Source organism: Spinacia oleracea, chromosome 4 (assembly GCF_020520425.1).
Source record: "Spinacia oleracea cultivar Varoflay chromosome 4, BTI_SOV_V1, whole genome shotgun sequence".
NCBI classification, from domain to species: domain Eukaryota; kingdom Viridiplantae; phylum Streptophyta; class Magnoliopsida; order Caryophyllales; family Amaranthaceae; genus Spinacia; species Spinacia oleracea.
This window is the reverse complement of record NC_079490.1, coordinates 87,011,285-87,019,460: the sequence shown is the minus strand read 5'-3', so window position 1 is coordinate 87,019,460 and position 8,176 is coordinate 87,011,285. Positions and strand designations below refer to the sequence as shown.

The 8,176-nt window shown below is 31.4% G+C and overlaps 1 long non-coding RNA gene across 1 annotated transcript; it reads left to right on the top strand.

The window, feature by feature from the left end:
- The first annotated feature begins 1,921 nt into the window (after positions 1-1,921).
- LOC130471518 (uncharacterized) lies at positions 1,922-4,783 on the top strand. The gene is made up of 4 exons (XR_008932079.1): positions 1,922-2,209; positions 2,298-2,381; positions 2,674-2,783; positions 4,526-4,783. It is a non-coding gene; the product is annotated as an uncharacterized lncRNA (long non-coding RNA).
- Positions 4,784-8,176: the final 3,393 nt, after the last annotated feature.

Below are 8,176 nucleotides of genomic sequence, written 5' to 3'. Positions count from 1 at the left end.
TTCGATTCTGACAATATTTCCGTTTCCGGCAATATTTCCGATTCCGGCAATATTTCCATTTTCGATAATATTTTCCGATACGTACCATGTTTTCCGTTTCCGGCAACATCTACGACTTGGATAATATTTATATTTCCGATACGATCCATATTTCCGTTTCCGGCAATATCATCGTTTCCGGAGTATTCATTGTTTGCCTTTGACGATCTTAGCTCCCACTGGAACCAAGATCCGTCGATTCCGAATATCCATAGATGGAGTATTTAATGCCATTAAATACTTGAACCGTTTACGTACTATTTGTGTGACCCTACGGGTTCAGTCAAGAGTAAGCTGTGGATTAATATAATTAATTCCACTTGAACTGAAGCGACCTCTAGCTAGGCATTCAGCTCACTTGATCTCACTGAATTATTAACTTGTTAATTAATACTGAACCGCATTTATTAGACTTATCATTTAATGAATACTTGGACCAAGGACATTATTCCTTCATGGGGCCCCACAACGTCGGGGGACTTCTCGGTTAAAACATCGACCTAGATAGCTCATGATATCCCAAATAACCGTCCTCAATGGGAATATCGTTGGATTTGGAAACTAGATATCCCACCAAAAATTCAAATTTTCCTATGGCAGATTTGTCACAAAAGTATACCTACTAGAGATACTCTCTTCAATAGAAATATTCTGCCTTTCAACGTATGTCCGCTTTGTGACACTTATGTTGAAATCATTAACCATCTCTTCATTCAGTGTCCTATTGTGAAACAGGTCTGGACGCTCGACCACACCAAAAAATGGTTAGATTTCCATAACCCTTTCCATGATTTCTTTGATACTATTCGCTATCTAAAAAGCTATCAAATAACCCTTTGCAAGTTTCTTTTCACCATTTGGGCTCTTTGGAAAGAGAGAAACGACTGTATTTTTAACAACACTGTTTTTAGCGCTTTTCGAGTATTTTTAAAAGCCAGTTCAACTTTCAAAGAATGGCAATTCCGAATTAATATCGACCAGCATCAACTTAAGGGTACCCCTCTCACTTCACACACTCACACAAATGTTACTCAAAATCCTCCTGTGTTAGTTCGTTGGTACCCCCGTCCTCAGGGTACTTTCAAACTTAATTTTGATGGCTCATGCAAAACAACATCAGCAGCAGCTGGGTTCATTATTCGCGACAGCAATGGCGCCCCGATCAGTATTTATACCTACAACCTAGGAATCACACAAGCTTTTATGGCAGAAGCTTGTGCCCTTCACAAAGGCCTTCAAGAAGCAAAAAAACTCAACATCAAGCACCTTCACATTGAAGGAGACAATATGATGGTCATCAATGTAGTCAAAGGAACGTGGAAAACCCCGTGGAAACTCCATTTCGTCATTCAGGATATTCTGGAAATAATCAAAAGTTTTGACACTTGGAATATCAAGCATGTCTACAGAGAAGCTAATCGAGCAGCAGATTGGATAGCAAATGTGGGTCATCTAGTTAGAAACACTATATGTATTGAAGCTTGTAATAGTCCTCAGTTAATTTCCATTTTAGATAGTGATTACTTAGGAGAACTCCTCGTGCGGAGGGGCTCCGTACTATTCTCCTTACCTTTATAAATATATATATATATATATATATATATATATATATATATATATATATATATATATATATATATATATATATATATATATATATATATATATATATATATATATATATATATATATATATATATATATATATATATATAGGGAAGGGATCCGGTGAAAATAGGTCTCTATGTGAGTATACTAGTATATATGAGAATGAATCTAATCCGTAGGATTAGATGAAATTCAAGAGCTAGGATTAAAAACAATTAATGACAATAATGCAAATAACCTCCCACCTACCAAATAATAAAAGACAGTTGTTTCTCTCTCTAAAAATACTGTTCACTGTCTTTCTGAAATTCAACCTGCTTCCTTTCTCCCTCAGAATTTTCTCGCTCCTCAAAAAAACTGCCATTAAAGCTTCAAAAAACGACGATGAAGCTTCAAATCACTCGATTTAGTTATTAGTTCTTGCCGAATTCTTTTTATATTTCGTCTTTTCTTCTACAAATTTGGCCTACTTTAACCTAACTTTCTGTATTTGTTTAAGATTGGAGATGAAGGAAGCAGAAAATCCAAAAAAATAAATCGAAAAAACCTACAATCGAAGAAGGTAAACAATTAACAATATACAATTCGCACTAATTTTCTAGTTTTAAGATCTTAATTTAAGTTAATTTGTGTTGTTTTTTTGTTGTAAGGAAAAATATGAAAAGAGAAGATGAAATTGTGAAAAAAAAAACAGAAGAAAAACACAGCTCAAATTCAGAAGATCGAAAAGAATCGTAAGTATTTAATTGAATGAATGTTCTATTTCATTTTCTGAAAATTTGTGATTATTTTTCAAATTAAGAATCAGTTTGTTCTGAATTTTTGTGATTAGTTTTTGAACTAAATGGTCATGTTTCTAAATTCTTTTGTGATTAGTTTTTGAATCTCTGAATGTTTAGGTGATTAATTTATGATATTTTTAATTAATTTGTGAATTTTTTTTCTATATTTTCAGATTTACTGATTTTATGAATTAATTCTAGATTTTCTAAAACTTATAGTTATATGTTCGGAATGTTTGAACAGAGAAAATTCGAATGTCGGAAATGAGATGACGCCCAAACATCAGAGCCACAACGCACAAGTAATCCTATTGTCAAACAAGCACTTGTGAAGGACGTCCCTGTAAACGTTTGGTAATATTTTATACTCTCAATTCTTTAGAACATGAAGGTTCAACATTTAGAACATGAAGGTTCGCTATTTAGAACAAAATTGTTTAATGTTCAGAACATGAAAGTTACCTTTTAGAACATCAAAGTTTAGGGATAGTGATGATTCAAGTATTGGAAAATGAAAGATAATGGAAGGAATTATATCTTATTTACTTTTACCATATTTGAACCTTGTGCGTAGTCATGTGTTATCAAACCAACTACCGTTGGCTTCTTGTGTCTAATTATTATTCTACTTAGATTTTGTACAACTTTTTTGGTGTTTCTTGGTTATGTTGGTTTCTTGATGAACTTTTATGTTCTGAACATTATAACAACATGTTCTAAAACTTAAAGAACATATTCTAAATAAATACAGAGCATTTGCAAATAAATTCATAACATTATAACATGTACTAAAACTTAAAGAACATATAATTCGGAACATTTGCAAATAAATTCAGAATATTTTCTAAGCAAATTCAGAACATAGGCTAAGTAAAGTAAAAAAAATCCTATTGTTCATATGTCACCATATTTACTAACCGTGTGGATCTTGTTCTTATATACTTGTATGGCTTTTAAGGTTTCGCACAAATTTTTAATTGATGGAATACATGTCTTGTCGCTGCTTATGGTGTGCTTCTGCTTTTGTATACTTGCTTGATAACTCAAATTCTACTTTATTAATTGACTGCTTGTGTGTGCCGTTGCCCAATCCATTACTCTGTGATGTTTAGTTATTGTTATTAGTTTGTTTACTAATGACCCTTAGATTTGTGAGTAACTTTTTTCCAGATAACTTGTTATGTTGCTAAAAATGCACAGTACACTACATGCTTTGAACATTATTGTTTGACTTTTAGAATATGAAGAACAAATATAGAGAACATATGCTAAGTAAATTTCAAAACATATGCTAAATAGTCCAAAACAATCAATAAGTAAATTCAGAAATTTTTCATAACATATGCTACAAAAATTCAGAAAACATAATAAGTAAAGTCAGAAAATATGTTATTTCTAATATATTATACTTTAAAACATTCAAAACACAACTGAATGAGTTTTCAGTATGTTTCAGGGGTGATGGACCTTTGAAAAATTAAAAGTTGATGTTGCTTCTGGTTCTTCTATTCTTGAACAAACTAAAGTTCCACCCAAGGAACAAGTAGAAGATACAAAATGTACAAGAAAGAGTGTATGTGCTAAAAAGGAGAAGGAACCCAAAAAGGTGACAGAAGCTGACAAAGTTCTTGTAGAACAAAGGAAAATGAAGCCTTGTATGCTTATTCTAACCTAATTTGTGTTAAAGCCTTCCATGCTTCTTCTAACCTAATTTGTGCTAAGCCTTACATGTTTTTTAACATAATTTGTGCTAATTAAACCATTTTAAATCACGATATTTATCCACTTACCCATATGAGATTGTGATGTCTTCAATTATGTGTTGGGTGTAGTTATGTGTATTGTGTCAATTACTTGCATGTGTGTATACTCTTTCATGTGTGTCTGCGTCAATTCAGAACATTTAGTTTGGGACTTTAGAACATTTGTCTTAGAAATTCAGAACATTTAGTTTGGGAATTCAGAACATTTAGCTTAGGAATTCAGAACATTTAGTTTGGGAATTCATATCATTTACACTTTGTGAATTCAGAACATGTACTTTGTAATATATGCTATTTTAATTTTTCTAATATTCCAATTTTAATTCATTGCAGTTTGAGCAAATGAAGAGATCCAAGGTTGAGTATTGTGGCATGATATTAGCGCACAAGGGAAATGATGAAAATCATGTTATGATTTCAAAGCCAACGAAATGGGAAATAGAGAATCAAATTTGAAGTTATCATAGTCCTTGTAGCATCAAATGTTGAATTTCATGTAAATACTTTGTGTTTAATTTCTAGAATTTGTAAACTGACAATTTCGATCTCGGATGGTTTTGATTAACTTATAATAGATTTATTTGCTTGAAGTTTTAACCTTGTTTGAAAGTTTGATGAATAGACTTGTGATGTGATCCGCTATTGAATCTATTAAAAAGAAGTCAAATACTTCACAAACCTACTAGCTAAACCATGTTAAAAAGATCGGTAATAATTTCTATTCTATTTTTCTATGTAAAGAAAAAGATGTAAAAATTTAGAAATGATCAACAATATGTATACCAAAAGATGTTTAATTTTAGAACATGGTCAACAAAACCACAATACATTTAGGATAAAACATTTATATTTATATAAAAATTCGAACCGTAACACTATCCATACAGAATGATAAACTAAAATGTAACACTAAACACAAGATATAAAAAAATGATGTATCAAAGAGTGAAATGTTAGATAATTCTTCAAAACTTAAAGAAAATGATGTAACAAATAAAATCGATCATCAACTCTAGCTGCACGAAAAATACGGAAATCGAGTATTGTTTGAAGAAATCAATTCGATGACAAAGTCCTGAAAATAACAAAAACGATTTAGTGTCAAGAAGACTAAACAAGAAAAAGTCAAAGTACTAAACAAATTAGACGATTTTGTACATTGTTTTAGAACATGATGTATATTGTTTAGAACATTATGCATATTGTTTAGAACGCAATGCAGAGTTTCTTAGAACATGTTGTATATTATTTAGAACATGATGTATATTTGTTAGAACACGATTAACATTTATTTAGAACAATAAAGAAATAACACAGAAATTGTAGACATGTTAATAGTTATAACTTACATGTTCACTTCACTTTGTCCAGGAAATTTTGCATATCATGGTAACAAAGCTCCCCACATCCTCCGCATAACATAATCAACAAAAGAATGAGAAAATGAAGTTCATAACATGTATAATATAACATAGAACATATAAATAAAAGTTCAGAACAGGAAAAGCAATTATTTAAAACATCGGAAGAAATTGTTCAAAAATAATCCTTGTAATTTGCATTGTAGTTCAGAACAAACACATCAATTATTCAGAAGATTTAAAACAATTATTCTGAACATAATGAACAATTATTCAGAACACTAAACTGTAGACATAGTAATAAGAACACTTCCTAGATATGGTGATTGATGATAGCGGACTATATATGAAGAACTTCTAATTCATAGCTCAAACAATTAGAATAATGATCAATCTGAAAATAAAATGCAAGAAAAGCACAACAATGATCATAAAATATACAAAATCAAACCAAAGAATAACATGATTTCGAATGTTACGCAATATGAATTCGCAAGCATGTTCTAATCTCATATATTACGATTTCGCAAAATTCAAATTCGAATAAAAAAGCACAAAATGAAGAACGAAATTGAACTAAAGTGCAAATATTCCTTCCAAAATGCGATCAAGTTCAACAAAATCGGTCTAAAATCACAAAATCTTGAAAATAAAAATCAAACAAAATTGAAATCATACCTTTAAGCTCACGAAATCTGAAATTCGATGAATATATTTGAGAATCTGGAGTGAAATTGCAGTTATTAGAACAAAACTGAAGAGAAATTTGAGCTTGATTGAAGCTTTAATGGTTGCCCAATGAAGAGAGAGAAATGAAGTTTTGATGTTTTAGAGAGAGAAACAGTAAGCGTGAAAAAGGAGAAAAAATTGCTGGCTAATTATTCAACAAATTTACAAAAATGCCATTAATAATCCCTTGATTTTGAATTGTTAGATTAGAAAATATCCAAAGGCTAAGATTTGTTCTCACATAAGATTGTGTTCTCACATAGAGGGGGTGTTCTCACATGAGCCTTCCTCTCTCTCTCTCTCTCTCTCTCTCTCTCTCTCTCTCTCTCTCTCTCTCTCTCTATATATATATATATATATATATATATATATATATATATATATATATATATATATATATATATATATATATATATATATATATATATATATATATATATTAGAATGAGGTAACCCTCTATTTTGGAACTTCAAAATGCTAACATCTTGAGCTCATGGACCTGATTGAGCTCCTGGCCATAATCTTTACAGAACTCTTGTACCTAGTCTTTTTGCGCATCCCATCCAAATGCATCAATTATTGATAGGAATACACATCACTTGCATCCGTGAGCAACGGGCAATGCAACTATGAAAAATGAGAATATGGTACATCATTCATAAAAGCTATCAACACACAGAAGAAAGAGCAAGATAGTTCTCCATATTGTCCAGTAGCAAACAACGACAACCTAATGAATGATTACAAACAAACCAGAAAGCTGAAACTTGAAAGGAGACAACGACAACCATTACAGTGATCTTAACTCACACCTCGTTAAGTAAAATTGCATACATACTTCCAACTTCAAGCCAGCACATTCTATTTCTGTTTTCCCAACATTCGGCATGAATCAAACGAATTTCAGCAAACATTAACCACAAATTACAACAGCTAACATCATCAAACATTTAACATTTATGACACACGTGTACTTTCTCTCAACATCATTCCACATGCTTGTAGTTGACACTTATCAGTTATCACGAACGAAGTTGGACAATCAATAAGTTCACAATCGGGATAAACCCAAAAAATACTACTATTAAACTGCCGTAAATGTCAATTTAACCGAGAATTTAGAATATGCAAAAAAATGTTATTGAATGAGATTTTCAGGAAGTGATTATACCTCTAGGCACCTTGTTACAACCTTGCCATTTTGAAGCACATACTGCAGCATCGTAGCCCGACGATCTGAGAAGCGTCACGAAAGCATAACGAATACAACTTCCATAGCATAGACCAGATTTAACAAGCTGAAGCTCCTTTACATCCATAGAAAGTAAAAGAGATTGGACCACAGACTGCAAGTCACTCTCATACTTAAAGAAAAAATCAGCTGAGACAATTATTTCAAAGTAATTTCCCGCAAATTCACCGTGGTAGCTCAAAACATCTAAATTCCACTCGTCTTGTTCTTTTGATCAATGGCGACTTCATATGGCTTCTTCTCAGTTTCATCGATATTTGAAAGTCATCGGTAATTTAAAGAATAAAAGTGATATATATATATATATACAAAACAGGGAGGAGGTAGAAGTATGATGTTCATCTCCTATCTTTATCATATTAATAAGATAACATCGACGAAAATTTTATCATCAGTTATATATCCGAGGAAATATTAACATCAGTTTTTAAAATACGACAGGACTATGCGAACAGGATTCTAATATTATTTATCGATAACGAAGTAGTTAATTAAATGGGATGACGTGGAAATTATACGTGGCGCTCCGAAATCTCTTGAAAAAACTCCCCTTTATATATATATATATATTAGATTGTTAATATTTTAAAACGAAGATATATTAAAAACATAGTTGTAATAATTACATACTTAAAGTTGAA